Raw genomic sequence first — 14,339 nt, 5'->3', positions numbered from 1 at the left:
AAAATCTATTCAGAATGAAGATAAAGAAGGGTCAGAGAAGATCAACTGAAGAAAGGTTGGGATGATATCAATCCGTTATAGATATGACTTCTTTTTTTGTTGCGAGTAACCCTGATGGTTAGTGCTTCCTGTACTCTACCTATCTTGTCAAAGGTGATATTTTGCAACTTTGGATGAAGGGTGAAAACAAGAACCCATATCATATGTTCATCAGTAAGTGGAACCCTCTAACAAGAAAGCACCTACTTTTCAAAAGTGGTATGGTATAAGGAGTGTATATTTTGGGGAGCTTGTCATTCCAGAAGTTGAATGGTTACTCATCCTGAACAGTCCTAGTTTTCTGTCAAAGGGTCTCCCAAGCACAGTGTTCATAAAGAAAGACATCCAGAGACCTGGGTTCCACAGAGGTATAAGGGTCAGGGGAAGAGATCTTCCAGGGTCATAGCTTGTTTGGGGGCTCCCTCAAAAGAGGCTGCTTTAAAGTTTCTTTTGGTTTTTATTGTTTTATTTTTTCATAAATGGGAGCTATAATGGGAGCAGCAATGTCTATCATGGGCAAGGTAAAGCTGATTAGTGATCAGTGTTGTGCCACAATGCTCAGAATAAAATAGCCCAGGGGATCTGAGGTCTCTAAAACTCCATCCTGAGACATCATAGAAGGCCTTGAAAATGTAGTCGTCAGAACTTCAAGGAGCAGAAATGGAAATAGGTATTGGGCTAACCTTGGTATGTAGGTATGACCATAGAAACCCACAGGACCTGCTACAGCCTCGGGATCCTAAGTTCTGACTGTCCTGGGGCTTTCTCATGGAAACCTTCTTCCCTTCCCTTTCTGTACAGTCTCATTATCAATAATACAAGCTATACTCGTAATCACCTGTAGCACAATGTGAAGTCACCAGCTATACATTTTGCTGACAGAAACTCCATTTCCTAATGCCTATGAGCTTCTAGATGAATTTGTATGCTCTTTTGAAGTAGGAAAAAACCCACTTACTATATTTTCTCATTGGATTTCTTTTTTCACTATGATGCAGGCTTCAAGATTTTGCTATAGTAGGTATGTAGGAGTCAAGTGCTCTGGCTCACATTCTGGAAATCATCTCCATTGAAAATTCTAAAAACTATGGAGCTTTAAATGGTAAAATATGAATGTTTAAAGATAAAATAAAATGTAATTGGGAAATATATAATGAAATAAAAATATACAAAAATAAAAAAGTACTAATATCTCCTGATTAATATGAGTATTAATATCAGTAGTCTGGGATAACTAGATAAAGTAGGTCCAGTAAATTTGTCATGAAAACTCAGCAATACCAAAACTGAGAGGATTAACTTTTCCAAGGATCAGAGGCATAGAATGTCTCATTTACAGGATACTGGTCCAGATGGGGAGATATGGGGCAATAGTAGTTGTAACAATGGGGCAGTTGACAAGAGAGCCTAGGTGGTCTATAGGACAAGTCACTGGAACAGGTGACTGCCAGAGACATAAGTATCCTTCAGAACTGCTCTTGCTGACCCCTCATATTGCTCTCTTCCTATCTACTTTAGAGTGTAGGGCTAGCCTACAGTCTCTTGAGTTACCATTTAAATTAAATGCAACAATTTTCTCAAGTAGGGGTAGGGAGGATTATAGATTCTGCATCCCCTTCAAGTGGAAGGAGATATCTGGACCCACCTGAATAGACTTCTAGGATTATGAGTTTTCACTGATACCATATTTCTTGGTTTAGGGCTGAAGAGGGACTTGGAAAATTCAAAGAAAGAAGAGTTGTAACAAAAAAGTAGAAGTATCTACTCATCAAGCAGATTTAAAAAAAGTTTTAAAAAGCAATAGCATAGAGACAAATCTCCCTTCTTCCTAGACCAAGAGATGGATATCATGGGAGTTTTTCCAAGCAGGATCTAGTTCCCTTTCCTGCTGAAGCTTTCTCCCTCATCCTATGAGGCACCTGAAGGAAATCAAGAAGCATCTCCCCCTATGAGGTTACCCACAGTATTTCATCCATGAGTTTTTGAAGTAAGAGAGTGCAAAAATATGTAAAAGAGAAGAAATCATTACTCTTTTTGCCAACTTTATTCCCATCTAGTTATCCATCAGTATGAGAGCAGCAGGCAACATTTTAGCCATCTTATGCTCTGACTTGCTCAGGGCTGGCTAATAGCACCCAACCAATGGCAGAAAATGCAGATATACTGAAGACAGTGGGTTGTGCTCCTATACCTTCTCCTCTTCTTTATCTCTCTTTCCTTGGTTGATTCAACATAAGGAAAAAAAAGACTAAAGCAGTAAATTATAGGTCATTACACTGGAAACATTTGAATAAGTATATATACTTCTGAATTTTCAAACTCCCTTGTCATCTCAGAAAGGGATGAGGCTAGAAATGGTAGGGGGGATAAGGAGAGAATAATCAAAGAAAGAATTTCATCCAAGGTGCCTAAGGAATCTGCAAATCTCGAGGTATTTGTGAGCCTATTACTTACAATGTGATGGAGAAGATTTGTTAAAGTATAGGACCAAAGAAAAGCCTGAAAAGCCCCATAAAACTATAGGAATAGGATGACCTTGAAGTCTGTTAACTTGTTTTTAAATATTTTGATAACCATATTTCAATAGAATTTTTTAATATTTATGTAAATAGCAATTTATTTTTTTCCAATTTCACATAAAAGTAGTTTTCAATATTCATTTTTGATAAGATTTTTAGTTCCAAATGTCAGCTGACCTGAACTAGCTTCTTATTTGAGCATGGCTAGCTGAACAGAAAGGCAAACAAGCTAGAAACAGGAGAGTCAGGAACTAAACAGAAGTTTAACTTCAAAGCAAGGGGAATGGTTTGCAAGCAAGGAGGGAAATTAAATACATGTGCCAGGCTCCCCCACCCTAGTGGGTCAATCTACTTTGGTGTGGGCAGATCTCAATACTTAATGAACTGTAGCTCTGACAATGAGGGGTCACAGCAACAAAATATGGCAAGATTGACTCATAGCAGGGCTTCAGGACCAGAACTTGTCTAAGCGTGGCCAGTGTTTGTCTGTGTTCAGAGAATGTTGCTGGTAAAAGCAATAGAATAATTTTATGTGATTTGCCAAAGGGTGAGATTATCCAGTGGACCAGTGCAAGGATTGTTGTTAGGCCAAGCTCAGAGCACCACAGCTTGCTTGCTGGGCCTTTGCTTTAGAAAACAGAATATTTCATAATATCCTTCTTTTTAAAAATTTTTTTTTTGGTTTTTGCAAGGCAATGGAGTTAAGTGATCTGCTCAAGGTCACAATCCTTGCCCAAGGATTCAGGAGGACCTGAGTTCAAATCCAGCCTCAGACATTTAATAATTACCTAGCTGTGCAACCTTGGGCAAGTCACTTAATGCCAATGCCTTGTAAAAAAACAGATGAAACAAAACAAAACAAAAAAAATCAGAACAAAAGGGGAAACCATGAGGAAGAAAAAAACAAAACAAAGAGAAAATAGTATGCTTCAACCTACAATAGAATTGATTTTATTTGTACTTCTATTTTTTTACATTTAAAAACATTAGTGGGAGAAAAGGTCCAAAGGCTTCGCAGGACTATTAAAGATTCAATCAATAAGCAACAATATGCTAGGCACTATCCTAAGTCCTGGAGATGCAAAGAAAGGCAAAAGTCAATTCCTGCCCTCAAGAAGCTCACAGTTGAATGCGGGGAAAATGGATAAACAAATAAATACAAATGAGTTCTATACAAGATAAATAGGAAATATTTTTAAAAGGGAAGACACTAGAATTGAGAAATTCAAAAAAGCTACTTGTAGAAGGTAGGATTTGAGTTGAGATTTAAAGGAAGCCACAGAAGGAAAGAGGCAGATATGAGAAGGGATAATATTCCAGGTCTGGCAGAAAAATTGGAGTATCTTGTTTATGAAACTGTAAGGAGTCCTTTGTTACCATATCTAAAAGTACATGGCAATATGGTTGGGGGTCCTAGGTATAAGACCAGAAAGATAGGAGCAGGCTAGGAGAAGAGCCTTGATACATCTAAATATGAAACAAAATTGTTGAGAATTTCCAGACCCTGGGATTCAGGCTGACCTCCTTCTCTTTGTTCCGTCCTCATTCCATTCTGTCCGGTTAGCACACTAGCAGGATAATGGTAGAGGGATGTTAAATGAGGCAAGAGGAAAAGGCCCAGATCTACTAACCCCATCAGTCCTAATCCTGCTGTTTTAGCTCTCCCTAATCTGCAGTTGTCAATGGGCCTGATGCTTCACTGCCCATCCTATACACCCCATGCTGTGGGAGGCTGAACCCCCAAGACTCAAGCTTTCTGTGCAGAAGCTTAGGCGTGTGCAGGGACACAGGACAGGACTCAGAATCCATGCCCTTTCCAAGTCCTATCTACCTCACTGGCAATGCCACATGTCCTTGACTGTCTAACTGAATTTTACCTTTAAAATAAATCCTCTGCAAGGAAACATTCCAGAGTCAAAGATATCACTCATAGACAGAGTTTGACAGCATCAATATTTTAAAAAAAACTCTTTCTGTTAACCTAATAATTTTGAGCATTTTTACCTTTTAACATCATTTTTTTCTCTTTATTACCTAATGAAGTTTTTTGCTTTTGCTTGTTTGTTTTGTTTTATTTTTTTGAGGAAGGAGGAAAACGTTAATTTTACTATATTGCCATTGATTTGAAGGAAGAAGGATTTTTATTCATACTAGAAGCTAGGAGGTCTGAGGAAATTTGAGTACCCCAGAGATGATGAAAAGAAAGAAACTGATAGCTCAGCATTTCTAGGGTCTAGCTCTATTAGAAAATAGGGAATATATCTTTTAAGAATGGCCTGTGAGGGTTGTTAAACTTCCTTCTCAGTGTATATCTTTGAATGGGTTTTTTGCTATCTTTATTTTTTTTAACTAGGTAGTGGGGTTACATGACTTACCCAAGGTCACACAGCTAGATAATTATTAAGAGTCTGAGGCTGGATTTGAACTCAGGTCTTCCTGACTCCAGGGTCAGTGCTGTATATCTTTCTGATCAGAATGTGTCTGAGAGCCATATGCCAACATTTAATAGAAATGGGGCCCAAGAACTGGTTCAGAGGGTACATACCAACATAGATAAAAGTTACTTATAGGAATAAGTTGAGGTCATGGAATACATGAAGAGGACAATGGTTCAATGTACCTAAGATCTTGGCAGATTTCCTTCATATATGTAGGAGATAAACCAGCAGCCTCCTATGTCCCACAATTTGCACAGGCTATCCCACAACCTATGACCAATTTTCCTTTGCATTCTTTTCCCCTAGGATCTCTAGTTCTAAGCACGTAATATTGGCCCATTTGAACCTGGCTTTGGTCCAATAATGATCTCATGCCTGACACATTTTTCTTTTGCACTTTGCACTCATAAAGTCTTAGAATTTTAAGGTCATGTAAGACAACTATTATATTTTACAGCTGAAGAATCTGAGACCCAGAGAGATTTAAGTGACTGCTCAAATTCATAAAACCAATAAGTAGGAGAAATAGGTCTGGAATCAAGTTTCTTTAACCCCAAGTCTAGGAGGCTTTCCATTACCCTTTTGGTCAATCTTTACTCTCTACCACCATTTTATAATTTATAACAACCAGGACCATAAAGTCTCTAAAGACCATAACAACCTCATCCTTGTGTCTTATGGTTACCTTTAGCAATGTTCTGACTGACAGAACTCCTAGGACAGTTTAATGATGCTTCTTCTGTACCCTTGCCAATGTTGGGAATGGTCCAGATACCAGCTACATGACTAACTACTTTATTTATTGAGTGTATGTTTGGAGTAGGTGATACATGGTCAAATCAACCATGGATCAGTAAGAGGAACACCTGGGGGAAGTGATGTGTCAGGATATAATTTGTACTACCACAATATGCACTCACTTTACCAGACCTGCTACAGGCATTCAAATACATGATGATGATGATAATGATGAGATAAGGACCCACAATTTCAACATGTTCTCATCCATGATCTTATTGCTGAGGAAAAATTAACTTTAGAAATATCTCTATTTGATTATGTTTTAAAAGGTCTGTAATTCCAATGAAGGGTGCATGAATTTCAGCAGAGTAGATTCTAAACACTCCACATCTTAATATGTGGTCTTCCTGAGTTCTTTGAATTGAGTCTGCCCTATCATATTGGGTGTAGTAGTTCTAAGACTGGCCTAGAATGACCTCATTAAAGTGGAAGAAGGGAAATATAGAGACAAGTAAGTGTGGGATGCTGTTTGTGCTAGAGTTGCTGGTTGCTTAACATGAGGCATTACAAAGAATTTGAGAAGATTAAAAAATAAACCCTTTATGAGTAGTCAATAACTAGGAACTGATCTGAGTATGTTCTGTGTCTTTAAGAACCATACCTTGGGGCAGCTAGGTGGCACAGTGAATAGAGCACCAGCCCTGGAGTCAGGAGGACCTGAGTTCAAAGGTGGCCTCAGACACTTAATAATTACCTAACTGTGTGACCTTGGGCAAGTCACTTAACCCCATTGCCTTGCCAAAAAAAAGTTTAAAAAAAAGAACCATAACTTTAGATAATCAACCCAGATGGACTTGTTCATGTCAGCAGAGCAATAATCAAGGACAATTTTCAGACTTGTGATGGAAAGTGCCATTCATATCCAGAGAAGAAACTATGAAATTTGAATGATGACCAAAGTTTATTATCTTCAACTTAAAAAAAAAAGAGATCCATACTTTTAGCTTAGTATGGTACTTGACTGGCCTCTGGGAGCTGTACCACAGGGACTTTGTGGTGAATAGTGCAAAAACACTGGTGATAGAACTTTAAAAGACAATGTTTGACTGTCCAGAATCCCAGTGACCTTTCCACAGTTGGGGATGAATGTGCCATATAAATTTTAGCTGGTGTGATAAAAATAAAGTAGAGAGTAAGTTTAAAAAGCTTTAAAGGGTTCTGTAGGATGTATGATGAAAAGTGTTAACTGCCAGAGAAACAACTAATGGAGGTTGAATGAAGATTGAAGCATACTTTTGACTTTATTAACCTTACTTTGGGGGGCATTTTTCTTTTGCAACATGGACAATATGGAAATATTTTGCATGGCTTGCACATATCTAATTTATATCGAATTGTCTGCCTTCTCAAGGAGGGGTAAGAAGAGGAAAGTAGAAAATATGGAAATCAAAAATTTTTTAAATGAAATGTTAAAATTTTTGTAAAAATTGTATGTAATTCAGAAAAAATAAAATAAAAATTAAATGTGAAAGAAAATGGTTTAAACAAGGACAACTAGAAATGCATTTCTTCTCCTCTCTCTTATTTATAGAGATTAGAGAAAAGCCCTACTACAAATCTGAGGTAAACTTCCCCACCAGAAGACCTTTAGGATTTTGCCACCAAGGAGTTAGCTGTGATGGGAGAAATGTCCTAAGACCTAAAATGTATGCAGGCTAGGCTGGTTTTTTATTAAAAGATTTTAAATTCATTCTCAGGATTAATTGACTCAAGAGTCTAAAGGCTCTGGCTAATGACATAGCTTCCTAATGCCCTAGGTACAAAGCAAAATAAAAAGATGAATAATTAACTTTTGGGCAGCTAGGTTGTTCAGTGATTAGAGCACTGGGCTTGGAATCAGGAAAACTCATCTTCATGAGTTCACATCTAGCCTCAGATACTAACTGTATGACCTTGGGCAAGTCACTTAAACCTGTTTGTCTGAATTTCCTCATTCATAAAAAGAAATGAAGAAGGAAATGACACACTACTTCAATGTCTTAGCCAAGAAAATTGCAAAAAGGTTCATGAAGAGAATGAAATAACTGTATAGCAACAACAGGCAATGTCTCTTCCTTCAGTCTTCTGAAGATCATCAGGAACAACAAAGAAGCAGAGAAGCTTTGTCCAACTATGTCCTTGCTGAATATCCTTATCCTGCTTTGAATATTCTCCCCTTGTGATGGATAAATTAATTCTCAGACATTTGCATTTCATTCCAGTTTTCAAGTGTGAGTAACCAGACAAGTTTGAGTCAAAACTGGTCTATTATACAGCAGAAAAGCAAACAAACAAACAGAATTTGTCCCTTGGTGATCAACCTTTCAGAATTTAGCTTCTGGAGTTAATTGAAAGTGGCTTCATATTTTTCCTTCACCTTATGATGAACCAGGAGCTCTGAGCACTATGCTATATATTAGCTGCCAGTATCATGCATATTTACAGTGTGAAAATAAATTCTACTCTTTCCTCATGTGCAGGGCTTGTACATTGTTAGAACTCTACATAAAACATTCTCCTATGTACCCTGATACCAGCTTCTGTGATTTACTTTAAATACAGTGTCAGAGTTAAATACCCAAAGAAATATTCAAGAATACAGTCTCTTGTAAAACCTGTCTGCAAACTGCTATGCCCCCAAAACTTTTGCTCATTAATCATTTTAATCCAAAATGTCACTGAAATCCCCTGAATTATAACAGAATTCTGCAAAATTCCTAGTTAAAGAGGAGAGCTGCAGAATCTCTTTAGTTTTTAGGATGGTTTCTAGAGAACAGACCAAGAAGCAGGTCATTGTAGATCAGTTCTGCGCCACTCAACGTTGCTCCCCTCTCACTACCCATGCCTTCCCTGCCTCCCCCAGTCCCATGGACTCTAGGCTGAGTTATCTTTAAATGGCTTCTGGAGGAATAAATGCTTATCCAAGAATCCTACCTTTTGGCTAATGGGCTTTTCTTTGGTGCTCTGATTGTCCTCATAGTGTATCAGCTATCTCAGGATTTGAAGACCATTTGGGTTTATCTAACAATATTTAGGATACTGACTAGAATTATGGAGATCCAATTTGACAACTTTGGGAAATTCATTCCTGCAGCCTTAATTGCTGTTTCTAGTCTGTTTATGGTTGGAGGATTGGGCTAAATACGTTAGATCAATCTTACCAAATATAATGATACATTTGAATGAGATTAGGAAACCGAAAATTCCCAATGTTTGCATATATTAGGAGAACCAGAGGATTGAAGCATTATGCATCTTCTGATATTTTAGAGGTTCTTTTATGCAAAGAAACGAACTTTGCAACACATCAATCACTAAATTCCTTTACAGGCAGAAACCACATTTCATGGCAGGTTGCTGTTACTTAATGTGGTCCAGTCTTCTGGTATTCAAGTTGTCTCCAGAGGTGTGAAAGATTAGGTTTTGGTGTCTGGTGACAGCTGAAATACTGTGTCCTAGTTGGAGATGTCTGTTGTATCACAAAACATCATCTTGTGAAAGGAAAATAATGAAAAATTTGTATTTCCATTCTGCTTGGTTTTCCACCAAATAGACATACCTGTCAGAACCACAATGACTTTACAAATTTTTTTTTAAGTGTGCCAAAAGATTTTTGGTGAAAATACCCATGCAATAGGCCATAGTAAACCTAACTCCTAGAAACATAGCTCAACAAGAATTAAAATTAAAGCATCAGAGGAAACAATGATCAGTAAGAAAGAGGGAAAATTTATAATTGTAAACTTCTTCATTCAGTCCAGGACAGCACAGATAGTCAATCAGAAACCTTCAGGTATTCTAAGTTAGGAGAGGGCAGGGAGCTGACACCAGTGGGATTGTAGTCCTTAGTCCTGGGAGCCAGATCCCAGTTTATCACTGTGCAGACCATCAAGTTTCAGACAAACATGGAAGACTCCTAAGAATCCTCCAAGGGGCCTGAAGCCAGAATTTATGTTAGAGCGACAGGAGACAGGACCAAGTCTCAATGGGTCCTGAACTATTGGGAAGCACGCAGCACTTGGGTAGTCCATATAAAAGGCTCTCCTAAGACCTGAGATCAAATTGATCACTAACTGTTGGTTTGGGGTCAGTTGGGATAACAGGGGGGAAAAGCCAAATCACAGTTAAAAGTTGTAAGAGAAATATTTCTCTCTTGTATTTAATAACTAGTTAGTGAATTAGAACCAAGATTTTCCCCCTTTTCTACTTTGTCATCCAGAAATCAACCAGTGTGGAAAATTTTGGGAAGAGAGTTACTCAGCTAGAATGGCTAAGATCTAATTAAAGACAGTAAAGAAATTCTAAGTTTAGGTGAATGGATAGATACCTTATCATTGTGTTTATTTAGACAGATCTGTGAAAATAGGAATTCTCTCTTTTGTCAGATGGATGCCAGATCAATATGGATATTGATAAATCACTTTGACCAAGATTTAAGTGCTCAGAGTCTTGTACCTTCTTTGGAATAGGTAACTTCTTATTATAAAATTTATTCTCTCTCATTGCTTTATTTTTAATGTTTGCAAGGCAATGTGGTTAGATGACTTGCCCAAGATCACACAGCTAATTAAGTATCAAGTGTCTGAGGCCACATTTGAATTCAGGTCCTCCTGACTCCAGGGCTGGTGCTCTATCCACTGAGCCCCCAACTGCCCCCTTATTATTTTTTTAACCAATTAGAGTCGACTGCCACAGTCCAAGAATATCCAGAGCACCAACAGCATATAAATATGGGTTCCATGAGGAGTCTTTGGCATTCGACAGTGTCATTGACCAATTTTATTGGCAATATTCTGGCATTATTCATAAAATTACAATATGCAGAAACTATGTCTCTTGAACTTTTTAAACACCACAGTTGTTAAGGAAAAAGAGACAGTCACAAGGCTAGGATTATTAGCACATGCAGGGGGCCACCAAAATCCAGAGTCAAAAGGCAAAGAATAGGATCTAGTCACAACCACGCTTTAGGAAATTAACTATCAGGGAGGGTAGCAGAGGGGGCATCCAGACTGCCGAGGGGAAAGAATCAGGTAGGCCTTGCTCACCTTTCCCATGAGTGTAGGAGAGGGTAAAGGATGGCCTAGAACAAAATCTCAATATAGAATAGAGAGTGGATTTTGATTAAAACTAAGAAAATTCAGACCACAAATAATAAAGGGCAGCTAGGTTTCCCAGGGGAGAGAATATCTATGCTAAGACTCATCCCTGAAGTCAAATCTGGTCTCAAACACTTACTAGCTGTAGAACCCTGGTCAAGTCATTTAAACCTGTTGGACTCAGTTTTCTCATCTGTAAAATGAGCTGGAGAAGGAAATGGTGAACCTCCCCAATTTCTTGGTCAAGAAAACCCTAAGGGGGAGTCACAAAGAGTTGGACACAACTGAAACAACTCAACAACAATACAATGAATCTATACTATAGGTTAGGAGAAATGCAAAAAGTTAATCTAGAAAAATAGAGTTTCATAATTAAAACAAATAGGACATTAATAAAGAAAATGACCTGGTCATGAGACCTCCAATAGTGGATGGAAAAAATGAAGCAAAAGATAAAAAAATAAAATTGGAGATCTACAGGGGAAAAAACCCTGGAAATAGAATGAATAGCTTAGAATGAAAGGTAGAAAACATCACCACAGTGCAATAGTGAACTCTTGAAAATAGTATACACTGTCAGTGTACTGTTTAAAGAAAAGGCTATACATTCAAGGATTCCAGGAGGCAATAGATCAGAACAAAGACAAAATACAGAAAAAAATTAGAACGGGTAAGGTATCTACAAGCAAAAAGAACTGAACTGTAAAACAGATCAATGAGAGTAAAGTTAAGAATCAGTGAATTTTCTAAAGATCATGACCAACAAAAAATGAACATTAAATTTCAAAAAATCATGAAAACTTCCCAAATTTAGTAGATCCAAAGAGCAAATGAAAGATAAAATTGAAATGAAAATTCAAAAAAAAGAATAAAAAGAATGAATTACTTATTTTTGTTCACTTGCATTTGACTCTTCATGACCCTATGTAAGTTTTCTTGGCAAAGATACTGAGAGGTTTGCCATTTCCTTCTTCAGATCATTTTATAGATGAAGAACTGAGGTTTAAGTGACTTGCCCCTGGGTCACACAGTTAGTGTCAGAGACCAGATTAGAACTCAGGAAGATGTTTACTTGACTCCATGTCTGGCACTTTATCCACACTGTCTACCTACCTGCACAATAAATAATTAGAAGTGAAAAATCTTACCAAGAAGTGAACTTATTGAAAAGAATAGAATATTGTAAACATTTCAGTGACTCCATGAAACCACTGAAAACCAATCAAGTTCAGAAGTCAGAACTATTTAGGAAGAGTATAATTCCATATCCTACCAGTATTTGGCTCACACCATCTTCAGTAGAGACCTATGCCAATTTGGTCTCCAAAATGAGCAAAAGAAATATTAAAATAAAGGGAAAAACATGTAAAAAAGAAGAAAAATGTAATATATCTGGCAACTTATCTAGTAAACAAGAAGAGGAAAGATAATTTGAGAATTATCAGACTTCCTGGAAACCACAACCAATCAAAATCCTGGACAACATATTTAAAGCCATCAAAAAAATAGAGTTACAAGGGAAAATACAATAACTTAGAATTGCAGAGATGATGGAACAATATTAATATTTAATAACTTTATAATATTTGCATAGCTCAACCATAAGTAATTAATTCCTCTTTACTCAGATTTACAAAGCATTGATAGAGGCATAGTACCAATCACTATACTCCCCACTCCCCCATTCACAGGATGGGGAAAGTATTTTTGTTCAATTTAGAACTTTGCAGTGTTTTTGATGGTGCTAATAGTTTTTTTAAACAGAAAGCAATAATCTCTGATTATTTTTCTATGTTCAAGTGATTATTTGAAGATAATTATCTCCCTGAGTTCCTCCATCATATTTAACAATATTTTTGTGTTTTCCATTGAATTTACATTTTCCTACTGTCATACTATTATATTAAATTTTTTGTAGAAAAAAAAATTATCCCAAAGAGGTGTGATATAAATGTGCTTGAAAATGAGTTCACAAAGAATTTTTCTGTAAGAATGTGAAATTGTATATGTGACTTAGACTATGTTGAAATTTGAATGTTATAAATGAAAAATACTTGTTATAATTTTGAAAGTAAAGGATGCAGTAAGAAAGATTTTATTTATTTTGAGTTTTACAATTTTGCTGCTATTCTTGCTTCCCTTCCCCCACCCCCCACAGAAGGCAGTCTGTTAGTCTTTACATTGTTTCCATGGTTTACATTGATCTCAGTTGAATGTGATGAGAGAGAACTAATATCCTTAAGGAAGAAAAATACAGTATAAGAGATAGCAAGAATTATATAATAAGGTAACTCTTTTTTTCTAAATTGAAGGCAATAGTCTTTGGTCTTTGTTCAAACTCCACCATTCTTTAACTGAACAGAGATGGTATTCTCCATCGCAGATAGGCCAAAATTGTCCCTGATTTTTGCACTGATGGAATGAGCAAGTCCATCAAGGTTGATCATCACCCCCATGTTGCTGTTAGGGTGTACAGTGTTTTTCTGGTTCTGCTCATCTCACTCAGCATCAGTTCACACAAATCCCTCCAGGCTTCCCTGAAATCCCATCCCTCCTGGTTTCTAATGGAACAATAATGTTCCATGACATACATATACCACAGTTTGTTAAGCCATTTCCCAATTGATGGACATTCACCTAATTTCCAGTTTTCTGCCACCACAAACAGGGCTGCTATGAATATTTTTGTACAAGTGATGTTTTTACCCTATTTCATAATTTCTTCAGGGTATAGCCCCAGTAGTGGTATTGCGGGATCAAAGGGTATCCACATTTTTGTTGCCCTTTGGGCATAATTCTGAATGGTTCTCCAGAAAGGTTGGATGAGTTCACAGCTCCATCAACAATGTATTAGTGTCCCAGATTTCCCACAGCCCTTCCAACATTTATCATTGTACTTTATGGTCATTTTGGCCAGTCTGAGAGGTGGGAGGTGGTATCTCAGAGATGCTTTAATTTGCATTTCTCTAATAAGTAATGATTTAGAACAATTTTTCATATGACTACATTGCTTTGATTTCCTCAAATGTAAATTGCCTTTGCATATCCTTTGACCATTGTCAATTAGGGAATGGCTTGGTTTTTTGAAAATTTGACTCAGTTTTCTGTATATCTTAGAAATGAGTCCTTTGTCAGAAACACTAGTTTTAAAAATTATTTCCCAATTTACTACATTTCTTTTGATCTTGGTTACAGTGGTTTTTGTCTGTGCAAAAGGTTTTTTTAATTTAATGTAATCAAAATTATCTAGTTTGTTTTTAATGATGTTCTTCATGTCTTCCTTGGTCATAAACTGCTTCCATTTTCATAGATATGACAGGTAAAGTAGTCCTTGATCTTCTAGTTTGCTTATAATATTGTTTTTTATGTCTAAATCCTGTATCCATTTTGATCTTGTCTTGGCATAGGGTGTGAAGTGTTGGTTTAATCTAAGTTTCTTCCATACTAACTTCCAATTTCCCCCA

This window comes from Macrotis lagotis, chromosome 4 (assembly GCF_037893015.1).
Source record: "Macrotis lagotis isolate mMagLag1 chromosome 4, bilby.v1.9.chrom.fasta, whole genome shotgun sequence".
NCBI lineage: Eukaryota > Metazoa > Chordata > Mammalia > Peramelemorphia > Peramelidae > Macrotis > Macrotis lagotis.
The sequence above is the reverse complement of the archived record's forward strand: the minus strand, read 5'-3'. Positions refer to the sequence as shown.